The 27,514-nt window shown below is 41.4% G+C and overlaps 1 long non-coding RNA gene across 1 annotated transcript in view; it reads left to right on the top strand.

Annotated features, from left to right (window-relative positions):
• Positions 1 to 2,513: 2,513 nt before the first annotated feature.
• Positions 2,514 to 27,514, top strand: part of LOC132210541 (uncharacterized) — a 162,081-nt gene continuing 137,080 nt past the window's right edge. Inside the window, exon 1 of the long non-coding RNA XR_009446679.1 lies at positions 2,514 to 2,580. This is a non-coding gene — a long non-coding RNA (uncharacterized LOC132210541). The remainder of the gene's footprint in view (positions 2,581 to 27,514) is intronic.

Genomic DNA, 27,514 nt, shown 5'->3' on the forward strand with positions numbered 1-27,514 from the left:
AAGGGCCAGGAATAATTTAGCACGCAAGAGAATGTATTCCATGGCTCCCAGAGATTAAATATTCAGCTCACTATTATAATGTTCTTTGGCAATGTTTGTCTGTTTGAAGATTTGCAGCTTATCAAAGATCCTAATGGTCCATTGTCTATACAAACAGAATTTCAGATCATTTTAGTGAGATGTGACAAATACGGTAAAGGATACACAAAGGAAGAAAAGAAGCACATTGCACCAATTACAAAGGCAACTGTGCAGAGACAGAGAAAATGGAAGAAAGATTGGAGGACAAAGAAGGATATTACAGAGTTTTGCAAATGGGAAAAGTACAACAGACAAACAGTTATAGGAAAACAGTTTATATGTGTCTGTGTATGTGTGAGAGAGAGAGTGTGTGTGCGCGAGTGTGTCAGTGTATGTGTCTGTGTGTGTGAGAGAGTGCGTATGTGTGACCAGTTATATGGATCCATTTGTCTGTGTGTGTCAGTATCTGTGTTTTTGTGTGTGTGTGTCTGCACGCGTGTGTGTGCACGCGTGCATGTCTGTGTGTGTGTCTCCGTGTGTACCTGTGTGTCTGAGTGTATGACTGTGTGTATTTGTGTGTATGTGTATATGTGTGTGTATGTATATTTGTTACTCTATGTGTACGTGTGTGTGTGTTTGTGTGTCTGTGTCTGTGTCTGTGTCTGCGTGTGTGTCTGTGTGTGTGTGTATCTGTGTGTTTGCCTGGTATCTGTTTACGTAAGTGTGTGTGTTTACGTGTGTGTGTGTGTGTATGTGTGTGTGTGTGTTTGTGTGTGTGTGTGTGTGCGTGTGTGTGCATGCATGCGTGTGTCTGCAATTCCAAGGAAGGTCAAGTGATTGCCATTTCCTTCATTGTGCAATATGATCAGAATCCTCACCAAATTCAGGTAGCAATTAGTCTATAAATCATTGACTCAGTAGATATTATGAAGCAATTCATCTCACTGTTCCCTGAGAAAAACAACAATAGGTGGGCTGCACATCATTTGGCTTCTCGGCCCTTATGAGTTGAGGGTCCTGACTCTGTCTGCCCCCAAGAATGGTATTAGAGGCTGCTATTGACTTACTGTGCCAGGATCCCATGAGCAAAGACTCTGTATACTTTGACTGAGGCCTGCTGACCACTATGAGTTTTCGTTTGCTCGCCCTTTTCTTTAAAGAACTTTTGCTCCGGCGAGGTATTGGTGAGCATGTGCCTACATCTGGCGTGGCATCCAGTGATTGGAGGCTGTGAGCAGGCCCTTCCCAAACATGTTCCAGGATCCACTTGCAGCACCAGTCATTATAGACTCGGCAACAGGAGGAGATCAGATGTCGTAGCATCAGCCGCAGTTCATCAGGAAACTCCAGGCTATGGCTTGGAGCAGGTGTCTACATGGGGATAAGACTTAAATAACACTTTAATATCTGGGCATTTCACATTCCCTTTGGCTTAGTTTCCTTTATTTCTGCTTTGTTTTAAAATTTTGGTTTTGTAATCAACTGTGTAACCAAGATGGCACCAGAGAATGGCAAGTTTGTACACTTTCCTGTATTTCTACACTAGAGTACATGCGACAATAAAATCTAATTCTCATTCTAATTCTAATCTCCAATATGTAACACACCACTGCCACCTTTTCAAAGCTGACAAGGCTCCTCCTCCCACCGTCACTCTCCAACCCTTGTAATCTGTACAGTACTCAAAAAATTCATCGTGGCCCATAAAATTGGCTTCAATTGCCTCCTTACTCATCTAAATAACCTCTTAATTGTTTGTTTTCAAAACACTAGCAAAGTCCCCACACAGCCTGCCATCTGCTACTCATGAAATTGTGTCCCAGCAAGATGATGTTGGGGACCCAACCTGACGCCAACTCATGGGATTTTATGGCCCTTCCAGCCTCCGTTGCTGTCTGCTTTTCTCTCAGTGAACTTCTGGTGGCCTGTGTGTTTTCCAAATACCACATTAAGAAAAGAGCTTCAGCAGAAGTTGCAATCCACCCTGACGGCTTGCTGCTGACAATGGTTAGTGCTGAGCAGATAGTGGAATGTCACAACTTATTTCTGAAGCTGTCAAGTACAGATATTGATGAAAGAAATGTCCTTTCAGTGTGGCAACTGACTGAGTTTCTTCCAGCAAAAGGGGCGCCTGAACAGTGGTGTCTTTGTTGTAGAAAGTAAATGGCACTTAAACTGTGTTTCGTATGTACATCCAGGGTTTTGTCTAAAGCTTTCTCAGAATCACTGGTACAATGGGAAAAATGTCTCCAAGTCATAACAATTAGGCAAAAATTAGCATTAAGTATTTGTGTAACATTAATGTGTCACTACAAGTTTATAATTCAAGAGATGTGTGTTTGCAAAAGTTGAGCATTTTTGTGAAGTTCCTCTGATCCTGATCAATAATGCACATGAAATTCCTTTATTGCCACACCCAAGGTCATTGTAATGAAAATTCCAAAGGCTGTGCCAAGGGGATAGAGTTGCTCCTAATCCATCAGCAGCAAGTCATTCGATCTGCAGGCCCACCGGGATTATTGTCTGTCTGCTGAGCAGCAAAGGCACAGGAATGGAAAGGTAAAGTCACAACTGATTTCCTGCATTTCCTTCTTTCATCTGCATTCTGTCATTGTGATTGATGGCTTAACAACTTGCATTCAACCAGACAAGTGTTGCACAGCAAAAAATACCAAAGGAGTCACTTGTATCTATATAAAAGATAATACATACTTACTGTTGAGGCCAGCTCACTTTCTTTGATTAAATGCTACAACTAAGGAGCATCCTGTACAAACTCACTTTACAGTGTATGATTGAGTCTTAATTATTGCTTTTAGTGCTCATCAGTTCATGTAATGTTTCAAGTTTTGTGTTTAAGTTATGTTTGAATAAAAATAGGCAATTAATAAATTAAAAGGAAGTAAAATGCAATGAGAGATAATGGGAACTGCAGATGCTGGAGAATTCCAAGATAATAAAATGTGACGCTGGATGAACACAGCAGGTCAAGCAGCATCTCAGGAGCACAAAAGCTGACGTTTCGGGCCTAGACCCTTCATCAGAGAGGGGGATGGGGAGAGGGAACTGGAATAAATAGGGAGAGAGGGGGAGGCGGACCGAAGATGGAGAGAAAAGAAGATAGGTGGAGAGAGTATAGGTGGGGAGGTAGGGAGGGGATAAGTCAGTCCAGGGAAGACAGACAGGTCAAGGAGGTGGGATGAGGTTAGTAAGTAGATGGGGGTGCGGCTTGGGGTGGGAGGAAGGGATGGGTGAGAGGAAGAACCGGTTAGGGAGGCAGAGACAGGTTGGGCTGGTTTTGGGATGCAGTGGGTGGGGGGGAAGAGCTGGGCTGGTTGTGTGGTGCAGTGGGGGGAGGGGACAAACTGGGCTGGTTTAGGGATGCAGTAGGGGAAGGGGAGATTTTGAAACTGGTGAAGTCCACATTGATACCATATGGCTGCAGGGTTCCCAGGCGGAATATGAGTTGCTGTTCCTGCAACCTTCAGGTGGCATCATTGTGGCACTGCAGGAGGTCCATGACGGACATGTCATCTAGAGAATGGGAGGGGGAGTGGAAATGGTTTGCGACTGGGAGGTGCAGTTGTTTGTTGCGAACTGAGCGGAGGTGTTCTGCAAAGCGGTCTCCAAGCCTCCGCTTGGTTTCCCCAATGTAGAGGAAGCCACACCGGGTACAGTGGATGCAGTATACCACATTGGCAGATGTGCAGGAGAACCTCTGCTTAATGTGGAATGTCATCTTGGGGCCTGGGATAGGGGTGAGGGAGGAGGTGTGGGGGCAAGTGTAGCATTTCCTGCGGTTGCAGGGGAAGGTGCCGGGTGTGGTGGGGTTGGAGGGCAGTGTGGAGTGAACAAGGGAGTCACGGAGAGAGTGGTCTCTCCGGAAAGCAGGCAGGGGTGGGGATGGAAAAATGTCTTGGGTGGTGGGGTCGGATTGTAAATGACGGAAGTGTCGGAGGATGATGCGTTGTATCCTCTGACACTCCTGCCATTTACAATCCGACCCCACCACCCAAGACATTTTTCCATCCCCACCCCTGTCTGCTTTCCAGAGAGACCACTCTCTCTGTGACTTCCTTGTTCGCTCCACACTGCCCTCCAACCCCACCACACCCAGCACCTTCCCCTACAACCGCAGGAAATGCTACACTTGCCCCCACACCTCCTCCCTCACCCCTATCCCAGGCCCCAAGATGACATTCCACATTAAGCAGAGGTTCACCTGCACATCTGCTAATGTGGTATACTGCATCCACTGTACTTGGTGTGGCTACCTCTACATTGGGGAAACCAAGCGGAGGCTTGGAGACCGCTTTGCAGAACACCTCCGCTCAGTTCGCAACAAACAACTGCACCTCCCAGTCGCAAACCATTTCCACTCCCCCTCCCATTCTCTAGATGACATGTCCGTCATGGGCCTCCTGCAGTGCCACAATGATGCCACCCGAAGGTTGCAGGAACAGCAACTCATATTCCGCCTGGGAACCCTGCAGCCTAATGGTATCAATGTGGACTTCACCAGTTTCAAAATCTCCCCTTCCCCTACTGCATCCCTAAACCAGCCCAGTTTGTCCCCTCCCCCCACTGCACCACACAACCAGCCCAGCTCTTCCCCCCCACCCACTGCATCCCAAAACCAGCCCAACCTGTCTCTGCCTCCCTAACCGGTTCTTCCTCTCACCCATCCCTTCCTCCCACCCCAAGCCGCACCCCCATCTACCTACTAACCTCATCCCACCTCCTTGACCTGTCCGTCTTCCCTGGACTGACCTATCCCCTCCCTACCTCCCCACCTATACTCTCTCCACCTATCTTCTTTTCTCTCCATCTTCGGTCCGCCTCCCCCTCTCTCCCTATTTATTTCAGCTCCCTCTCCCCATCCCCCTCTCTGATGAAGGGTCTAGGCCCGAAACGTCAGCTTTTGTGCTCCTGAGATGCTGCTTGGCCTGCTGTGTTCATCCAGCCTCACATTTTATTATCTTAAAAAGCAATGAGTACCTTTCATACCATGCATAGACTTTGAATTTTTTTTCACTTTATCTCTGAGGATTTCTGCCAAACTTGCCAATTTTTTCCTTTTTTAAAAATATTGCTATATTAATTTCTTTCTTGCCTGCATGTTATCAGATATATCAACAATTTCAGATTATCAAGAAACTGCACCATAATTCAGATCTGTAGATCAATCCAGAACTGACTTTCTGCAAAAATATTAAAAAGTTAGTCCCTTAGAATAAAATGACGAAAACTGGTTTCTGATCAAACACTCAAATAATTTGTCCATGATAGATTTCTGGTAACTGCTCATCAGTTTTATAAAGCTATTCTTTGCATAAATTGCCTTACAAAAGCATGTAATACTGGGAGTTTAGAACTTAGATTACGTTAAAAGAACATAGATGACAGTAGGATGAATTGTCATGTTCAATATTATTGGACCGTAGTTTGGATTTATGAGCATACAGTCCAACCTACAGATTCAGTCCACATTCTGATCTTTTCTCATGGTCAAGACTCAAGCCAAGCAACATGTAATTAAAGAAGGTCGTTAAGTACCAAATGAAGTGAAACTTCTTCACTCAGAGGGCTGATTCTTTTGGTTTCTTGAGCGCAGCGGGTTCTGGAAGGACCATCGTTTAATATGTTTAAAGCTGTGATATGCAGAATATTGGTCTCTCTGGGAATTAAAGATAAGAATAGGGGGTGGAAAAATTGAGTTGAAACCAAAAATCAGCCATGGTCATATTGAATGGTGAAGCAAACTGCATATGCCAACTCCTGATCTTCTTATGTTCTAACCCATAAAGTTTGGTAATTAAGACGTGTAAGATGGAAGGTGTAAGACACACATGTGGAAACAGGCCATAGCAGCCCAACAAGTCCACAACAACCCTCTGAAGAACATCCCACCCTCCAACTCTTATCCATTTAAGCCTGCATTTCCCATGGCTAACCCACCTATCCTACACATCCCTGAGCACCGTGGGTAATTTAGCATGACCGATCTACCTAAGCTGCACATCTTTAGACAGTGGGAGGAAACCACAGTATCCAACATAAACCCACACAGACTCAGGGAGAATGTGCAAACTTCACACAGACCGTCATCTGAAGGTGGAATCAAACCCAAGTCCCTGGTGCTGTGAGGCAGCAGTGTTAACCACTCAGCCACTGTGTCACTCTTAAAGATATTAATAGATTAGAGGTGATTCTCATTATAGAGTCATTGCTGAATGATTCAAATCAAGGGAATAGATATGGATACATATTTATAGTCATTGTTTAAAAGATTCAAACTTTCATTTACACTGAATAAATGTCCAGAAATCGCTGAATACTTCAAAGATGCATGGGGAATTGATTAAGGCAAATGTTATCCATTTTATTTCAGCAAAAGTGATCGGGATCCCCAGATCAATGCAATTGTTGTCCATGACGGGTACAGTTAAGGAAAAATTTATTAAAGACAAGATCATGAAGCACCTGGATGGCATTATCAGTGCAAAAAATAACTGTGATGGCACCATAACCAAAATATTAACTAATAATGGCACACTTTCAGTAATAACAAAAGGGTTTGTCAAGTAAGGCAATAGATGTGATGCTCCTGGATTTCAGAAATATCCTTTGGAAAATCAGCTTCTGAAAATAAATAGGATCAGTAGAAACATTTTAAAATGGACTTATAACTGTTCAACCAGGAGAAATCAGATGATGGTTGTAGGGGTTATTCATAACCATAAGAGTGTTGGCAGGAGGACCTTGCAAGGGTTTGCTTTGGCATGTCTTTATTCCATGTCTTTATAAATCTGCAGCTTTCAGTCCCGAACACAAGTCTAAATCAGTACTCATCAAGACAAGAAGTGACAAAGTTACTAATAAAACCTTCAGCTATAAATTGAATTGAGTCAAAGCTGGACAATGTTTCTAAGACTGAAGTCTCTGTGGTAATCAGCATGTGGGGTCAAATGGAATAGCCAGGATGTGAACAGCCTAGTTCAGACTGAAACATAGCTGGCAGAGAAAAGGATTTGGTGATTTGCAGAGATTATAACCGGTTGAGGGTATGCAAAGACAAGGTTTAACTGAGGAAATTCCACCTCGTTATTTTTTGACAACAGAACAACAAAGAACAAGTAAAAAGGAATCGTGGAGAGGTGGAGCTGAGTACCATAAGAATATATAGAAGCTGATTCTCCAAAGAAATATACAAGAAGTGTGTACTCCACAAGCTCTATGACTCACTTGCAATCTGTAGCTATGCTTCATTTGGAGGCTGTAATTGCCTTTTGACTTTATTAACTTTAAAATCAAAGTATGAATACAATATTTTGGATCATGAGTGTCAGCCTTGGCACGATTGGCAGAATTCCTAGACCTAAATCATTAGGCTGTGGGCTTATAAGCTGATAAATCCAGCCCTTGAGCCTCTTCTACCATTCCTCTAGATCACGGCTGATCTGCGTGTTAGTTTCACTGACTGGGTCTCAGATCATTCAATAAGCTTGTTTTAAAGAAAATCAGTCTCAGTTATGAAATTTTAAACTGATTCAGTCTCAACAGCTTTTTCTGGATTAGGGTTCCATAATAACACCATCTTTTCTATGAAGAAATGCATCCTGACATCAAACCTGAAAGGCATAGTTCTGATTTTAAAGTTATCTCCGTTTGTTCCCTTGAAAGAAATTGGTTCCTCTCTTTCTACCCTACACAAATCCTCCAATGATCTTAAGCACATCAATTAGATCACCTCTTCATCTCCAATACAAAATGGAATATAAAGCTAGTTCCCATACCGTACTGTCATAATACATTTTAGCTTCAGTCTCATTTCCCTGGTTAAAGTCATATTCTGGAGAATTAAGCATCAAGGGACTGCTGGATTGCTGAAGGTGTCAGCAGTTGGTTGAGCCTTTAAATTGAAGCAGTGAATGCGGCATCAAGTGGACATAAATAGTCTCACGGCTCTATTTCAAAGAAAAGTAGGGTGCTTGGCCCAGTGCACTGAGCAATATTTAACACTCGATCAACGTGACTAGAACAGATTAACTGTTCATGATTCTACTGCCCTTTGTAAGACCTTGCTGTGCACAGATTTTCTTTTGTTACTTTTGTATTTGAAAAGAACATTAGAACCTCCTTCAGCAGGTAATTAAGTGTCAATCATATTGCTGGGGACTTGAGTCACATATAGGTCAAACAAAGATAGCAGATTCTATCTTTGAAGGACATACTGAACTATACTTTATTTTTGTGATGATTGATGGGAGCTTCATGGTCTCTACCACTGAGGTTAGGTTTATAATCTAGATTTATTGACTGAATTTAATTTCAACCAGCTGCTACAGTGGGCTTTCAACCATCGTCCCCAAATCCTGGCTCCCTCCATTACGAGTCTGATCAGGCTACCGCTGTGCCAATGCCTTGCCTTTTCAGAAGTATGTTAAGTCAAAAAATGAAATATAATTTGAAAGCATGCAGATTAATCAATTTACCACTGAAATTAGCAACATGATCATTCTTAATAAGTGTGACATTGTTTCTGAACACTGCAAGAAAGACAAAAGCTTATGTCTCCTCGGCTTGTAGCAATGATCCTTTCTGAAAATGGTTTGGACATTCTCAAACCCGTTGCCTAGCCAGCAAGTGCCCACGACACAAATCTGCTCAAGTTCAGCTGCAGTGAGCAGCATAGCCAACAATGAATATAAACCAGCTGGGAATACTTTTAACAGGTTGGTTACCATAACTTCCTGATGATGCAATGAGACCACCCCTACTATCTGGCATGTTTCCCTCCCGAGGGAAGTTGCATGTCATCATTCGCTTGTGACATCAGTAGAGCTGCAGGGATTATTTGCTATCCAATATGTTTGCTGCACCAAACCATTTTGAAGAAAGTCCAGTGGAGAGTACTTCACAAGATTAGTACTGACACTCCACAAAGTTGACGAAATGCCAAAAGGACTTTGTACCGACACTAAGAATGGAGTATGAATGAAGTGCCAAACGCCTAAATTGACTCAGAAGAAACAGTGAAAATTTCAGTGACACTCACTCTCATTTGCAACTTCAGGTCAAACCTTGGCACTGCGTTTATAATATAGCTCAACCAGTGAAGTGAAATGTATGGTTTAGGAAAGTTTTATTTTTCCTGAATTATCATGATTCTACGGATGAGACCTCATGAGTAAAATCCATTCAGAATTCTGATGCTTAAAAAGTTACCACCGCCCTTAAGAGAATTAACATTTACAAATGGATTAACATTTTAAATGTTAAATTCTACCGTTTAAGAGAAGGAAATCAGAAATAAGCTGCAGAAAATATTGGGCTAATGGTAAAACAAAAGTATTAATCCCTTAATTGCTATAAATGTAAGATTAACTTCCTTTGTGCCGACAGCCAAAAAAAAAATTATGAGATAAACCTAAGCATTCCTCTTTATTCTGTCCTTGTTCAGAACACAGGATTGAAGAGAATTCTGCACAGCATTTGAAAATGGGTAGTACCACATGCTCAATAATTTCAATGCACTGATAAGCATTTTCTGCAAAATAAAACATGAACTGTCTGATTCAAAATTCATATTACTTCTGAGCAGAAGGAACTAAAGAAACATCAATTGATCGTAAATCCATTCAAGCTATTTTTACCATTCCACATGCAACAAATTCCTACTTCATAAATATACCCAAATGTAAGTATATAGGAAACTAACTTCTGTACTTTTAAGTCAATTTAAAATACAAGTTTACAAGATACTAACATAACATCAAACCGGATATGGAAACCCAATATAACTGTATGCAGAACATCTCCACTGAAAATCAAAACAACTAATTCCAGCTTTTTCAGATTTAGTTTCTGCATTTTCAGCCTCTACAACATTTTGTACTTTCCCACTGACACAGTCATCCAACTGCAAGGGGGATGAAGTGTTCTGAGAAGGTCCTGATTTGGGACTCAAGCAAGTTGGATGAACTGAATGTCATTTGATTCTATCTTCTTACGTTCTTCGATAGCTTGCCATAATACGTTCAAAACACCAGCACAACAATACCTTTAATTTGCTTAAGCAGACAATGGAACATATGGTCAGGCATCATAGGATCTAAAATGCTGACCTACCCCTCAAAATACCCACAACTTAAATATACAGGGATTTGACATTTTGTTTAAGTTTAACAACTTCTAAGGTTGAACGTGATAATAAAGATATTTCTACAGTATACCTGTGGATGTGTAAGTGAAGGAGTTAAAAACTCCTGTAAATTATTACACAGCAAGACCATTCTCAGGATGAAAATGAACAGACAAGTGACAACTGACCAAAATTGCGCAATTGGGTTAGGGTCTTGTTGAGAAATAACATGTTTCAAAAATAGCATGCAACCTTCCCTTCCCTGAAGGTGGTGAGGGTGATGGCAAGTATGGGAAATCATTGGGCAAATTGGCTCTGGACAGCTCCTTACCCATATCTTGCCACCTCACAATTAAATGCTGAAAAAGAAGGGTGTTCCCAGCAAGTGACAAAAGCTGGTTATTAAGTTTAGTAACTAGGGAGGGCTATCTGCCAGATTATGAGAGACCCTCTATTTGAAGCAATCCGATAGCAATCAGAGGAATGGATAGGAGGGCAAAGTGTTGAACCCCCTCACTGCTACTCCGTCATGTGAGAACCAACATAAAAAACTGATTTTGTCACCACCGGATCTCTGATGAGTAGACCGTAACTATGAGGCTTTAGGATCAAGAAGTTGCCAGCTTATGATTATCCATTAGCTATAGGTGAGCTGATGAGTCCCTCCCTGATACACCCAATGCTTTCCACGCTTGGCTTGAGCAGAATGCCATTGATGCGGTGATGTCTGCCCCAACAGCCCTGGATACATCTGTTCACTGTTGAAGACGACAGTTTGGTCTTCCTGGGAGTCAACCCAAGGAAAGCAATGGGTCCAGATAGTGTCCCCGGCTAAGCACACAGATCCTGTGCAAAACAACAGATGGCAGTATTTATCAACAACTTCAACATCTCCCTCCTACAAGCCGAAGTCCTGACCTATTCAAGAAGATCATCCATCATCCACGTACCTAAGAAAACACATGCAACATGTCTTAATGACCTAGCGCGCAGTAACTCTGATTTCAATAATCATGAAGTGCTTCAAAAGGCTGGTCATGACCCACATCAACTCCAGTCTCCCAGCCTGCATCAATCCCTTATAACTTGCCTACTGATGTAACAGGTTCACAGAGGATGCCATACCCCTAGCCCTCCATTCGCTCCTGGAACATCTGGACAACAAGGACACCTATGTCAGACTCCTGCTCATTGATGATAGCTTCGCTTCCAACACCATTATCCACTCCAGGCTGATATTAAAACTCCATAACTCAGTTCTGCTCTCTACAACTGGATCCTCAGCTTTCTGACTCACAGACCACAATCAGTTGAAACAGGTAACTGTACCTCCTCCACAATAACAGTCAACACTGGCACCCCCCAGAGATGCATCCTTAACTCCCTACTGTTCTCCCTGTACATCCACAGCTGTGTTACCAAATTTAGAACAAATGCCATTTGCAAGTTCACTGATGTAAGATAGATATCTAATGAGTCAAAATATAGAAGGGAGATAGACAGCTTGGTGACATGGTGCAGTGAGAACAACTTTTCTCTCAATGTCAGCAAAACTAAAGAACTGATCACTGACTTCACAAAGAAAGAAGGAGAACATACCCCCATCTATGTCAATGGAACTGAGGTTGGGAGGGTGAAAAACATTAAGTTCCTTGGAGTCACAATAACTGACAACCGGTTCTGGACTTCCCACGTAGATGCAATGGTCAAGAAGGAACAACAATGCATCTTCTTCCTCGAGAGTCAAGAAATTTGGAATGTCCATAAGGACCCTCACCAACTTCTACAGATGTACCATTGAAAGCATACCGTCTGGGTGTATAATGACCTGGTATGGCAACTGCTGTGCCCAGGACCGTAAGAAACTACAAGTAGTTCTGCTATAATGTGTGTTTCATTAATGTCAATTGTCTATAACACGATTGATGAATACTGTATGTTGTTTGGATAATGCAAACTCCCTGCTGTTTAGCTATAGCAATTTCCCTATAAGTTAATTTTCTATGGCAATTTTCTATAACATGATTTTCTACAGTGTGAGATCACACAAGAATGCAATTATCGTGTTGTAGGAGAAGAATGTGATGTGCACAGTGTAGACCATTACAGAAGCCAACTTTCTATTTATAGACTCTATTTACATGGCTAGCTGCCAAGAAAAGGCTGCCAAAATCATTAAAGACCCATCACACCCCAGTAATGATCTGCTATAACCTCTTCCATTAGGCAGAAGATACAGAAGTGTGGACACAAGCACCAGCAGGTTTAGGAACAGCTTCTTTTAGGCCATCATCAGACAGATGAATAGATTCTCTTGCCTCAAATGATGCTGATCTTGCTAATGTTGATTTCACCTGACATACGCCCTTTGCAATGTAACCTATATACCTCTGTCTGAGTCTTTTTACAACCTCCGATCTATGTATCCTTGCTTACTGTAATCTGCCTGTACTGCTCGTAAACAAAGCTTTTCACTGTACTTCAGTGCACGTGACAATCAATCAATCAGTCAATCTAAGTTACTGTTGCAGCCTGTGATGTAGCGAGAGGCATGGCAAAACTTGATGGTCAGCTATCAACATGCTGATTGGCACATGATCCAGCAAAGTTTTACATTGGTGGGGGCAGAGAATTAATTGATGCCTATTACCCCCTCCCTTATATTTAGTCAGAATTGCCTAAAAGCAAACGTATGTGATCAATAAGTATCCCATGTATTCATCTGCAGTTTAGCAGCGGGATTGTACCATTTCCATTTTTGTTGATGATCTCAAAATCTGATGTGAAAATATAGCGAAACATTATCAATGACACATTGTCATGTCAAACCGGTTTGAACTACAAGGTATGAAACCAATTACTTGAATAGCATATTATTCAACACGTCTTTCTGAGAAGTGGGCTACCCAATTGAACTTTATGGAAATAAATAGAAAAAAACAGATTGATCAGTTATTCTCTTCATAATGAATGCAGTATTTATCTTATCCACTGAAGAGAAAATAATCAACAAAAATTGTTTATTCGTACAGTAGTGATCCAGAACCAGAAAACCCAGGATCTCAAGATTTGTGATGGGAGGTGCTGCCTTTGGACTGTGTTGGACAAGGTCAAAAATCACACAAAGCCAGGTTATAGTGCAACACGCTAAGTTGAAAACATTAGCTTTCAGAGCATTGTTGCTTCCTCGGGTGTAGTGAGATATGAGATATCATGACTCAGAAATTATAAGTAAAAGATCAAAGGAATATACAACTGATGAGAATGTGTTGAATAAACCTAAAGTGGCTAGCTGACTCCTGTTAATTCTTAAATCTGTTAGGAAGGAGATGTAGGTTTTGGTCAATTAAAGTGCAAATCCTAGAATTTCTTCCAAGCCACTGCCCTGAGATACTTAAAGGTTTTATCAGTGTATACAAGAGGTGACATCTCAAGTCAGACAATGCATTTTAGGTGTGAGGCCTTGTTTAGAATCTGCCTGTGTTATAGCCTGGAGTCAGGCTGGCATGGAAACTACCATCACATGTGGGAATATCCCCACCACATCCGTGGCAGATACTCATGTGACTCAGCCAACAATGCCTATCTCATAGACTGCTGACAAGCATGCCCCGGGGTATGATACATTGGCAAAGCTACAACCACGGATGAATGGACACTGCACATCATCAGACAGTGATGGTCTCCCCAGTCAGGGCACACTTCAGTGGTTAAGGGCATTCAGCCTCATATTTTTAGGTAAATGTCCTCCAAGGCAAACTGCGGGACACACAACAACACAGAGTTGCCAGACAGAGGCTGATAGCCAAGTTCAGTGCCCACGAGGATGGCCTTAACTATGATCTTGGTTTCATGTTGCATTACAGGTACCCCACCACACTATATACTCTCTCTCTCTCTCTCACACACACACACACACACACACACACACACACACACACACACACACGCTCACTCTCACATGCATATACTTTCTCATACTCACGCACGCTCTCTCAAGCACTCACGTGCACACACACTCAATCACTCAAACACACACATGCAGACGCACATTATGGGTGAATTTGCATTTGCAAATTTGTATTTGCAAATACATTCTTATTTTGTTCAAAAAGCACACAATGCGTAGACACAGTCAAACAATGGGGCATTTTATAAATTCCTGCTTTGGAAATAAAACCAGTCGGACTCCAAGTTAAAACACAGGAACAGATTCTAAGCAAGTTCTCACACCTAAAATGCATTGTCTGACCTGAGATGTCACCTCTTGTATACACTGATAAAGCCTTTGGTTATCTCTGGGCAGTGACTTAAAAGAATTTCTGAGATTTGCATTTTAATCAATCAAAACCTGCATCTCCTTTCTAAGTGATTAAACAATTAACAGGAGGGAGTCAGCCGGCCATTTTAGGATTATTCAATACATTTGCATCAACTGTATGTCCTTTTGATCTTTTACTTGTAAATTCTGTATCTTGATACTTCATCTCTCACTACACCTGAGAAAGGAGCAACGTTTCAAAAGCTACTGTTTTCAAATAAGCATGTTGGACTATAACCTGGTGATGAGCAATTTTTGATCTCAAGATTTGTGATTCCTGTGATTACCTGGGCCAGAATAAAAGGAACAAATCCATTGCTTATGTTTTCCTGATGTTTTTTTTATTAAATTCATTCATGAGCTGGGCAGGCATACATTGACCATTCCTTGTTGATGTTAAGAAGATGGTGGTGAGCTACTTTTTTGAAACATTGTAGTCCATGTGCTGGAGGTAGACCCAATGCAGTTAGGGAGGGGGGTTCCAGGATATTGAACCAGTGACATTTAAGGAACGGCAATATATTTCCAAATCAGGATTGTAAGCGCCTTGGAGAGGAATTTGTAGGTAGTGATGTTTTCATGTATCTGCTACCCAAATCCTTATAAATAGAAGTGGTCATGACTTTGAAAGGCACTGTCTAAAGAGCAATGCTGAATTTTTACTGTGCATTTTGTAAATAATATACACTGCTGCTACTAAGCATCAATGATGGATACAGTGTATGTTTGGGGATGGCGTCAAGAGTCTGGAGTGTTGTGGCAGCTGCACCCAATCAGATAAGTGGGGTGTGTTCCATCACACTCCTGGCTTGCACCTTTTAGATGATGGGCAGGCTTTGGAGAGTCAAGAGGTGAGCTACTTACAACAGTATGCCTAGCCTTGACCTGCTATTGTAGCCATTATATTTACATGGCTAGTACCATTCAATTTCTGGTCAATGTTAACACCCATTATATCGATAATGGGGCATTCATTGATGGTAATGCCATTGAATGTTAAGGGATGATGGCTAGATTGTCTCTTAATGAAGATGGTTATAGCTTGCTATTTGTGTGGCGTGAACGTTGCTGGCCACTCTTCAGTATGAACCTGGATATTGTCCAGTTCTTATTGCATTTGAAAATAGACTGCTTCAGTATCTGAGGAGTCACAAATAGTGTTGAACATTATGCAATCATTAGCAAATATCCCTTTTCTGATCTTCTTAGGGAGGGAAGTTCATTACTGAAGCAGTTCAAGATGGCTGAGCTTAGGATACTGCTCTAAGGAACTCCGCAGAAATTTCTTGGAATTGAGATGACTGACGCCAACAACTACAACTATTTTCCTTTGTGTCACCAGGGCAGAGTTTTCCGCGTTATTCACATTAACTGTACTTTTGCTCGGGTTCCTTGGGTCAAATGCTGCCATAATGTCAATGGCAGTCACTCTCAGCTTCTCTCTGGAATTCAGCTCTTTTATCCAAGTTTGAGCCAGAGCTGTAATGAGGTCAGGAGCTGAGCGGCCCTGGCAAAACCCAAACCAGGTGGCGGTAACTGCTGAACAGATATAAAACTAAGAGCTGCAGATGCTGGAGTACTGAAACAAAACAGTGTTAACATTTCAAATCCGGTGACAAATCAGAACTGAAAGCTGCTGGCAAATGGCAGTATTTGTGCCGCTGCTAGAGGGTAGGGTTGAGATGGGGAGAATGAATGAGTAGAATATATGGAGATGGTATCCAGCAAGGAAGTAAAAGAACAGAAGCAGACAAAGGGATTGTTGATGATAAGCCAAGAGGGGGATAAATGCCCCATTATTTGCCTACTACCTTTTCTCCTATGGCATTTAATGTAGATATTTCCTCTCACCTTGACTATTTAGTATTTTTAAAAGGCTATTCATGTCCTGTACTCTGAAAATATTTATTCAACTTCTCACAGATTTTATGATTCCCCATTATCATTTTCCAACCTCATTCTCCAAAGGACCTATGTTCAATTTGGACTCTCTCTTCCTTTTTACACATGAAGAAAAAGCTGCTACTGTCCATTTTTATACTACTTGCTAGTATACCATTATAATTTATTTTCTCCCTTTCGTCATCTTTTCTTGGTTTTTAAAGCTTCCCAAACCTCTGGCTTATGACCAATTTTTGCCACATTGTATGTTTATTCTTTCAATTTGATACTATCCTTAACTTCCTTGGTTAACCATGTTAGGTTCACCCGCTTTCCAAAAATCCTCCTTTCTCACTGCGATATGTCTTTGTGGTCAGTCATGATCTATTTTCTTAAACATTTGTTATTATTCAATCAATTTTTTTGGGTCAGACTCCTCTCTCAGTCCACTCCTTTGTAATTACCCTTATTTAAGTTTATCATCGTTGTCAATCACTCGGGTTCCTTATTCTCAAAGTGAAGGCTAAATTCTATCATATCATATTTTTTAATCTAGCTCCAACTGTTCAAATTAATTCAAAGAAATTTCTTTCAAATCCAAGCAATGTTGTTGATACCAATATGGATGATGACAACTAGATCACTCCACTCTCACTTCCTCTCCAATCCTGAGGAGCCCTAACACAGGGCAAGCAACACAGGCTTTGGGATTCACATTCATAATAGGTGAAAACAATATTGATACCCTCATTGTACAGCCCCCTACAAGAACTTAATTCCTATTTCTGCACCCCCCCCCCCCCACCCAACTTAAATAGCTCCCTATACCATGATGCTGTTGTCAGTTTGCTTATCTTCACTGTTTTCATTGGTATGGCTTTCAGAACGTTGTAACTGTCAGACGATTGCAATTTCCCCAAATCTCCTTGAACATGATCCTGTGGTCCTCATAACAAGGTCACCTACACACCCATTCTCTTATCCTTGATCACCAAACAAATCTAAATTACCTATTTTGAGGCGGTTGTGGGCAACCACCTCTTGAAGCACAGTTTCCACGTAACTTTCATCCTCTGTGATGTGGTGCAATGTTTGCAACTCAGACACCAATTCCTTAATTCAGATTGAAAGTTTCCTGAGCTGCAAACCCTACAGATATGTTAGCTGTGATCACTTTGGCATTCGGTAGCATCCGTATGCTGCAGCAGCAATACATAACCTGTGCCTGCCAACAATATCATATTTAGTTTAATCCCAGCTCTTCTGCTGTTATATTTACTTTACACCCAGCTTTGAAATGGAAGGTGAGCCCCAGGTAAACAGAGGAAGCCTTTTATTGATACATAGAACGCATTGCCAGAGAGGGTAGTGGAGTCACCCTCATTAGGGGCATTTAAGCAGCTATTAGATAGGCTATGGATGATAGTATAAGGTAGGGGTGGAGGTTAGATAGACTTTTGTTTTAAGGTAAAAGTCCGGCACAACATCGTGGGCTGAAGAGCCTGTACTTGTGCTGTGTTGTTCTATGTTCTATGTTCTATGCCTTCAAGGCCTCACTAGCAAAGTGAAGCATTTCCACAGATAGCTGGGAATCACTGGCCAAAGACCACTCAAAGTGGAGGAGGATCTGGGAAGACTTTGAGTGCCTCGAGACTTGCCATTGGGAAAAAAATGGAAGCCAGGCAAAAATAGCACCAAAGAGCATCCTGCCACACCTTTGCTCCACACACCATTTCCCATGACCACCTTCTGTGCCAAGTGTGGAAGATCATGTGGAAGCTCCATCAGCCTGTACAGCCGCTACGGAGAGTGGAATAAGTCATCCTCATCTGCAAGGAGCCACCAATGATGAATGACAATGATTTGAAAGTTCCTGCTCCTTCCATCTGAAGACTTCGCACTGCAATACAATTTTTTTTAACTGGTTAGGCCTATGTCGGATAGAATTTAGAAAAATGAGATGGTCGTCAGGTCGGAAACCTGGGAAAATAATTAAAAGGTATCTCACAGTTAAAAAAATTTGGGACGTTCAGAAATCTTATAATTCCGGATTTGTTATCCATTACTTCTTCCACTGCCCTGAAGCCACGTAGAGTCCCTTGGATATTGGGGGCCCTTTACTGAAGATACATCAGAATAAGACTACCACCAAGCAAATTTATACTCATGACAATGCAGCCCAAATCCCAACTGAGTACCATTGTCATCTCTGTATGTTATACTTTCATATAATGAGATTTATAATATAATATTAATCTTATACTATAATATGGACTGATTCCCAAAATGTCAGAACTCAAATCACTTGCAAAAATTATTTATCCCCATCAGAACGTTGATTACAAAAAGCAGAATTTGGAAATGTATGTTACTTTAAAGTCGAAAATCACATGACACTAGACTTTGGTCCAAAAGGTTTATTTGAAATCACAAATTTTCGGAAAGCAGCCCCTTCAACTGGTGTAGTGAGAGGAGAGCATGTGGACACTAAGTCTATAAGCAGAGCGACGAAGGGCAGAGAGATCAAAAGATTATACAGCCAGCACGAGTGGAGTTGACAAACCTAAAATGGCAGACTGACTGCCTCCTGTTGAATCTTTAAGCATTCATACAGGACATGGAATACTCTGTTAGAAAGGAGACTCAAGTTGCAATTGATTAAGATGTAAATTCCAGAATCTCTTTCAAGTCACTGTCCCAAGATAATTAAAGTTTCCGTCAGTGTCTGACTAACTTTACAAACTTCAAACAGTCAGTGCCATATGAATACACAATAGGCGACATCTCATGTCAGACACTGATTTGCAGGTGGGAGGCCTTGTCCAGAGTTTGTCTCAGAGTTTTACCCTGGATTCAGGCTAGTTTTATTCTATAAGCAGGAATTTATAAAATGCCACACTGACTGACTGTAACTACCAACAGTGTGTTTATTGAACAAAATAGAACGTATCTGTAAATAAACAAACATCTTGGATTAAATGATTCACCTTACAGGTTTGTGTGTGTGTGTGTGTGTGTGTGTGTGTGTGAGAGACAGAGTATATGTGTGTGAGAGAGGATGATTGTGTGAGTGTGAGATATGTGTATGAGACAAAGTGTGTGTATATGCGTGTGTGTGAAAAAGTGTCTGTGTGATTGTGTGTGATAGTATGTCTATGAGAGTATGTGTGACAGAATGTGTGTGTGAGACAGTGTAAAAAGTAATCCAAAACTGTGCAAACTAATTAAGGTAGAGAGATCATGACAATTTATCAAGTTGAGCTGTCAAAATAGGGCAGCAAGGAAGATTTCACAGATATAGAACAATGTGGTGGGGTCACTTGTACAGCAACATGAACCTAAGATTATGTTTGAGGTCATCCTCATGGGTATTGAACTTGGCAATCAGTCTCTGCTCGGTGATTCGGCATTGTTGTGTATCTTGAAGCCCCCCTGGAGGAAGATTACCTGAAGATCAGAGGCTCAATGCCCTTGATTGCTCAAGCGTTCCCAGACTGGGAGGGAACACTCCTATCTGGCAATTGTTGTGGGGTGTCCGTTCATTTGTTGTTGTATTGTCTACATGGTTTTTCCAATATATCATTCCTCGGGGCATCCTTGCCTGCAGCATAAGAGATAGACAACATTGGCCAAGTCATATGAGTATTTGCCATGGGTGGTATCTCCACATGTGATGCTAGTATCCATATTGATGATCTGATATGACTTGCAGAGGCTGCCATTGGCAGGGTTGTATGATGTTGTGGTCAATATTGTCCTTAAGGCTGAATAGTTTGCTGTGAACAATGGTCTGCTTAAGTTTTGGTGGTTGTTTGAAGGTAAGAAGTGGTGGCATTGGGAAGATCTTGGCAAGATGTTTATTATCTTCAATGACACATTGAAGGCTGCAGAGAACATGGGGTAATTTCCAAGTTCTGGACAATGAAGGGTATTCTATCAGTTGTATCTGTGTCTATCTAGTGAGGAGTTTGTTGCAGTTTTTCGCTGTGACACATCACAACTGGCAATTGATGTTCTCTACCCTTCATCTCTCTGCCTATAAATTCTGTGTTTGTGCCCTGTCTTCACACTGCATCTATCAAAGGGCCTGTGCTCCGAAAGCTTGTGATTTCAAATAAACCTGTTGGACTATAACTGTGTGGTTTTTTAATTTCAACCCCAGTCCAACACCAGCACCTCCACATCTTAATTTAAAGATGCAAAACCTAAGGTTCTCTTTCTCTTAAATCTACAACCAGTTGATACCATGAATCAGGGTATTCCTTTTCTCTGCCGCACCTCCTATACATGTCAGATTAGAGAAGGGTGATGAGTAGGTAGCACACAAGGACTAGACTCTTCCCATATTGTTTTGTCATCTATGTTAGTTTGCGATGATAAATGATAATCTTTCTTTGAATATTGATGAACCTTGATAGCAGTTGATGATCTCCCAGTGACATTTCCCAACAATGTTCCTCCTGGTTTCCATCAAAATGCTAGGAAATATGTGAAGAGAATTTCTAGTCTCATGTCTCTAGTTTGGTAAGGATGTGCCGCAACTTAGTTTAAGATCTGCAAATACTAAGTAGCAAGTGCATGTTATTTTGGTTTAGTTGCCATTATTAGTTCTGTATTCCAGAACTTTTTGGGAAACCAGGGAAGTGATTACTAGACCCTTGCTGAGATATCTATATCATCAATAGCCATGGGTGAGGTGATGGAATACTGGAGGTTGACTAGTATGGTGCCATTTTTAAAGAAAGGTTGCAAGGAATAGCCAGCAAACTATAGATCAGTAAGCCTGATATCGGTGAGGGATATGTTGTTAGAGGGGATTCTAAGCAACAAAATTTACATGTATTTGGAAAGGTAAGGAATCATTAAGGATAGTCAACATGGCTTTATGCATGGGAAATCATGTCTCACTAGCTTGATTGAGTTTTTTGAAGAAGTGACAGTGAAGATTGATGAAGGTAGAACACTGGAAATTGTCTGTATGGACTTCACCAAAGCTCCACAGGGTAGACTGGTTAGAAAGGTTCACCATTTGGATACAAAATTGGCTTCAATGTAGGAGACAGAGGGTGGTGGTGGAGGGCTGCTTTTCGGACTGGAGGCCTATGACCAGCAGTGTGTTACAAGGACGAGTACCAGGTCCACCCCTTTTTGTCATTTGTATGAATGATTTGAATGTGAATTAGGAAGAATCATTAGTAAGTTTGCAGATGACACCAAAATTGTGAAAAAGGTTATCTGAGAGTACAACTGGACCTTGGTCAGATGGGCCAATGTATCAAAGAATGCCAGACGGAGTTTAATTTAGATAAATATGAGGTGTTGTATTTTGGAAGAGGACTTATCCACTTAATGGTAAGGTTCTAAGGAGTGTTACCAAATGAAGAGACCTTGGAGCGCAGGTGTGTAGTTCCTTGAAACTGGAGTTGCAAGTAGACAGGGTAGTGAAGGCAGTTGGCATGCTTGCCTTCATTGGACAGTGCATCGCGTATAGAGTTGGGAGATCATGTTGTAGCAGTACAGGACATTGGTTAGACCACTGTTGGAATACTGTGGTCAATTCTGTTTCCCTGCTATAGGTAAGATGTTGTGAACTTGAAGAAGTTTAGAAAAGATTTACAAGGATAGAGGTTTACAGGATTAGAGGGTTTGAGCTGTATGGAGAAAATGAATATGACATGTTTATTTTCCCTGGAGCATCAGAGGCCAAGGAGTGATCTTTCAGAGGTTTATAAAATCATGAAGAGCATAGAAAGGGTGAATTACCAAGGGCTTTTTCCAAGGGTAGAGGAGTCCAAAACTAGTGGGCATAGGTTTAAGGTGAGAGAGGAAAAAATTAAAAGGAATCTGCGGGTTAACTTTTTCTGGCAGAGGGTGATGCATGTATGGAATCAGCTACCAGATGAAATTGGGGTGGCTGGTACAATCACAACATTTATTTGGCATCTGGGTGGGTACATGAATAGGAAGAATTTAGAGGGGCCAAATGCTAGCAAAAGGAACTAAATTAATTTCGACATCTAGTCAGTATGAATGAGTTGGGCCAAAGGATCTGTTTTGTCAGTATATCTCTATGACTCTATTTCCTTAATGGTTTTGACCATCATTATCTCTTACTACCTAGGTCAAGCCTTAATACCTCTTTCCTCCGAAGAATCCATGCTGATCCTTCTCTTCTAAGTGCATTTATTTTGAAAAATTATTCTCTAAACCACAGAGGTAAGGATAAAGCACATGTAGATAAACCTCTGAGTTAAGCTGTGATGTAACTGTGATCTCTGCAGTCATACGCTCTGCTAGAAGGTTGGACCTTTACAACATCAGAGCATGCTGCTCTAAAGCCCACAAACATGTATAGACTGTTAATAAGCGTGGCTTAAAAGTGTTCTAAAATCTGGTCTGAGCAAGTGTGAAGATCCAAAGAACCATACCAGATGAAAACAACTTGGAAAATATTAAAAGAATATTATAAATCTGAACGAGAATCATGGATATTCATTGCAAATCTACACATAAACCATTAGCGCTGTGCAGTATATAGAACATTTCACTCCTTTTGATGATTTCTCACCTTTAAGAAGTCTCAGATGTCGAAATTTAAATTGGCTGAAATATGCCTGATGTAGACAGGACAGTCATAACGACGAGTACACTAAGGCCACAGGTTACTGGGTCTTGTCAAGAAAAGTCACTAGACCCAAAGCATTAGAGATAACGGGAGCTGCAGATGCTGGAGAATCCGAGGTAATAAAGTGTGGAGCTGGATGAACACAGCAGGCCAAGCAGCATCTTAGGAGCACAAAAGCTGACATTTCGGGCCTAGACCCTTCATCAGAAAGGGGGATGGGGAGAATAAATAGCGAGAGAGGGGGAGGCGGATGAAGTTGGATAGAGGAGAAGATAGGTGGAGAGGAGAGTATAGGTGAGGAGGTAGGGAGGGGATAGGTCAGTCCGGGGAGGACAAACAGGTCAAGGGAGCGGGATGAGGTTAGTAGGTAGGAAATGGAGGTGCGGCTTGAGGTGGGAGGAGGGGATAGGTGAGAGGAAGAACAGGTTAGGGAGGTGGGGACAGGCTGGGCTGGTTTTGGGATGCAGTGGGGGAAGGGGAGATTTTGAAGCTTGTGAAATCCACATTGATACCATTGGCAGACAAGGGTGGGTTGGAAAAACGTCTTTGGTGGTGGGGTCAGATTGTAGATGGCGGAAATGTTGGAGGATGATGCATAGCTCGTCCCAGTCGTGAACCACTTTAACTCCCCCTCCCATTCCTTAGACAATATGTCCATCCTGGGCCTCCTGCAGTGCCACAATGATGCCATCCGAAGGTTGCAGGAACAGCAACTCATATTCCTCTTGGGAACCCTGCAGCCCAATGGTATCAATGTGGATTTCACAAGCTTCAAAATCTAGGCCCGAAACATCAGTTTTTGTGCACCTAAGATGCTGTCTGGCCTGCTGTGTTCATCCAGCTCCACACTTTGTTATCTTAGACCCAAAGCATTAACTCTGTTTTCTCTCCACAATCTGCTAAGTTTCTCCAGAAATTTCTGTTTTTGTTCCCATAGGTTAACTTCACTGCCGTTCTGCAAATCTTCATAAACATCTCAGTCACTGAACTTTCAAATGTACTCTTCCTCCAACATGACAGAAGAGGTAACGAAGTGTGGGGCTGGATGAACACAACAGGCCAAGCAGCATCTTAGGAGCACAAAAGCTGATGTTTCGGGCCTAGATGGGTCTAAGCCCAAAACATCAGCTTTTGTGCTCCTAAGATGCTACTTGGCCTGCTGTGTTCATCCAGTTCTACACTTTGTTGTCTCAGATTCTCCAGCATCTGCAGTCCCCATTATCTATGACAGAAGAGGTGACTCTTTTGCAGAACACCAGCTCCTCAAAGCAATGCCTGATAAGGATCATGCACCTTTTGTTTCCCCTTTGAGCCATCACTTCCTGCTCCAATGCAGTATATTCACCACTGGTCAAGATTTCTAAGCTCACTGCTAAAGAAATTCCTCAATGCTAAACACTGCTCTCATTGTGGGGGCATTTCATCAAAATCTTCTTTTTGTTAATCTCATTAATGCTAGGTAAAAACTGAAGTAAAATGTTTAATTTGAACCTGCAACTGAGGAAAGTTCTGCAAATTTACTATTAGCAACATTTAACTATATCTTAATACAAAAACCTGACATTTTTTCAGAACTTTTCACTATCTATTTTCTCCCTTTCTGAAGACCTATGGATGCTTTCATCTGTTTACTCTGACTAGTATTACTTTCCTGCTCATTTACCGATTACTCAACAGGAAAGGAAAGCCAGATTAATGATTTGCGTTTGATTTAAATGTAATATAACATATTAATCATGTAATATAATTAGCATCTCACCTAACCATAATTTCATTTTGATTTTCAATTATGGTTGATAATATGAAGGTGGAACGGATTGCATCTAATAATAAGTTCATGCTCTTACTAATTTGTTGCATCCTTTGACTACAAACTTGAAGATAGGCAGAAGGCTCTCATTAACATTCTGCTTTTGCATCCTTAGGCATGCCCAGTTGGGCACATGTTGCTCCGCAACTGTCATGATCTCTAGGGTACTTGAGGAACAAATAAAACTAGTGTGAAGAGGTGAAGAGACACAAACAGGATGGATTATGCAGACCAGCCATCTGCGCAGCTGCAACCTCCTCGAAGAAAAAGGCCCCACTGTTCATGAATCAATTACTCCTCATTCACAATCTTTCTATATAGAGCTGTATTCAAAATGGCTCTAAGGGTAGCTGTGCCAACAGAATGGTCTGTTTCTTTGTGGACGGTCATGAGGATGTAACTATTTATCAGTGTTGTACCCTTGCCAAGGCACATTGCAATGACTCAGAGAGCTTTGGCTTCAAATGAGAAGGAGTCATGCTGCTTTGAAACAGAAACTCATCCACTGTTGATTTTTTCATCCAAAACCTAAATAACAAACAGCAAATCCTGTTCCACACAGTTTTGTTAACTCCCCTTTTGATGTGGTTATGGACACAATAATTTATATAATGCCAAGATTAAAAATAGCAGAGGGCTGAAATTGCCATTGGGTTTCTCTTTATTCCCAATATTAGTAAAGCAGCCATTAAAAAAATGAGAGGATCCTTAGGTTACGTCTCCATTTCGAACTCAACATCGGTACTGCTACTTTTCAATGCATTTGTCTCAGTCAAGCTGACAGAATCATTCAAACCAATTATTAATTTGACACATTCATGGCTCAAGATCATTTATGAACTGTCATCTATGTGTCTTCATAATAAACAAATTTTGTAAGATGGAGAGACTGCCAATAGCATCAAAATAAGGGAAGGATGCAATTGGAAGACAAGCTACAGACACTGAAGGAAGCTATTGACCTTTTATCCCCATTGTTTATATCTCTCCAAAAGAAACCGTTCCAGATATGTGCCACATTCGCAGTGTATTGCAAGATAGGTTAAAACATGTTGGGGCTAACTTTGACTTATAACTGATCAAAATGACACCCACTTTTTGGCATACTCTGTGAATCACAATTCACGTAGCTCCATCTGCTAAGCATTACAGTAGGTTAAACTCCGCTCATCTGTTTGGTTCACTGCTGCTGTCTTTTGCCAAGCCCATAATTACTCTAAAATTATTTCATCCTACGCTGGGTTGTGTTGGGGAACAATGTTATACATAGTTACTGCAAACAGGCATCATCTGACTTTGAGTGTTGAGTAAATATCTTTACTCATAGCAAGAAGGTTTTTAGTAAATGAAGTTGCCGCATATCAAGTTTTCATTTTGAAAGCATCTTAACAAAGCTAGAGATTATTTCATTTAATCTTTTTATCCCATTTCTTTACACAGCGTTCCCTAATGCCTTTAAGTTTACTAATCTTACAACTTGCACATAGCAAAATATCTTCCATGAACAGCAGGGGATGTTATTACAAATTGCACTAAATATCTGCTTATGTTATTGTTGTCGTTTAAAACTGACTCCAAAATCTTTTGTTAGAACCTGTCAAATGACGGTGGTCAATGTCATCTTGGCTTAAACCTTGTCCACCGGTGTATTTATGCAGGGCAAATTGAAACACAGGACCTGCAGAAAAGAGTATATGAGTCAATAGAATGGCAGAGATTCGACATCGTGCAGGACAAAGCTGCAGATGTGATCACTCTACCATCCACTTCCTTCAACATTCACCATCTACTCTCTCTGATGAAAGGTCTAGGCCCGAAACGTCAGCTTTTGTGCTCCTGAGATGCTGCTCGGCCTGCTGTGTTCATCCAGCTCCATGCTTTGTTATCTTGGATTCACCATCTACCAGTTGTGCACATTGGCAACAGTGTATAAGCTCTACAACACATAATTTTGCAATGCCGTGACAATCCACAGCCTCTGCCACTGAGATGGACAAAAGCTTCAATTGCTTCAGAGTTCCCACATGAGCAAGCTTCACTCAAAGACACATAATATCTTGATATGAGGCAGAACATTTGAACCCTCCCTGTGGAACACTTCAGCATCTTCTCTACAATACTCACATTGCTACTATTCCAGAAAGACTACACCTTATCAGGACGTTGAGTCATCACAACTTCCATAAAAGCTCCAATGATGTACAACAAATGTTGGGATGGTTCAGGACATCCACATCCCTTGGTGGACTAATACTTTTCTGAACCATCTGAATGAGAACCATCCTTTGCACTGCAGTATATAGTCCTCCAGTCTTCACACACACACTGTCACTGATGGATGGACAACTGGCTGCAATCTTCATTACCACTGGTAAGACATAGCTGTTCCTTATTCCTCTGTTAATGGTACCTATTGCATTACGATGACAGGCCATCACATCTGTTATAGTGTACATAGTTTACTTACAACACATGAGAATGTAACTCTTTACATGGTGAGAGTAAGTTAAAGAACTGAGAACTATTTAATGATTGAGGCAATATGGTGCACTGTGCATTTGAACACTCCTATGTAATGGTCCTGGTGTTGCCTCAGAGAAGGTAGAGGCAGCATGTTCACCTTTCTGTCTGTACATTAAGGAACATGGTGCCCAGCCTCATTGTGCAGATAACTGTTGGGGACTTACCTGAGTCTGCAGATTTTGCACTTCT

Source organism: Stegostoma tigrinum, chromosome 1, assembly GCF_030684315.1.
Source record: "Stegostoma tigrinum isolate sSteTig4 chromosome 1, sSteTig4.hap1, whole genome shotgun sequence".
In the NCBI taxonomy this organism is placed as follows: Eukaryota; Metazoa; Chordata; class Chondrichthyes; order Orectolobiformes; family Stegostomatidae; genus Stegostoma; species Stegostoma tigrinum.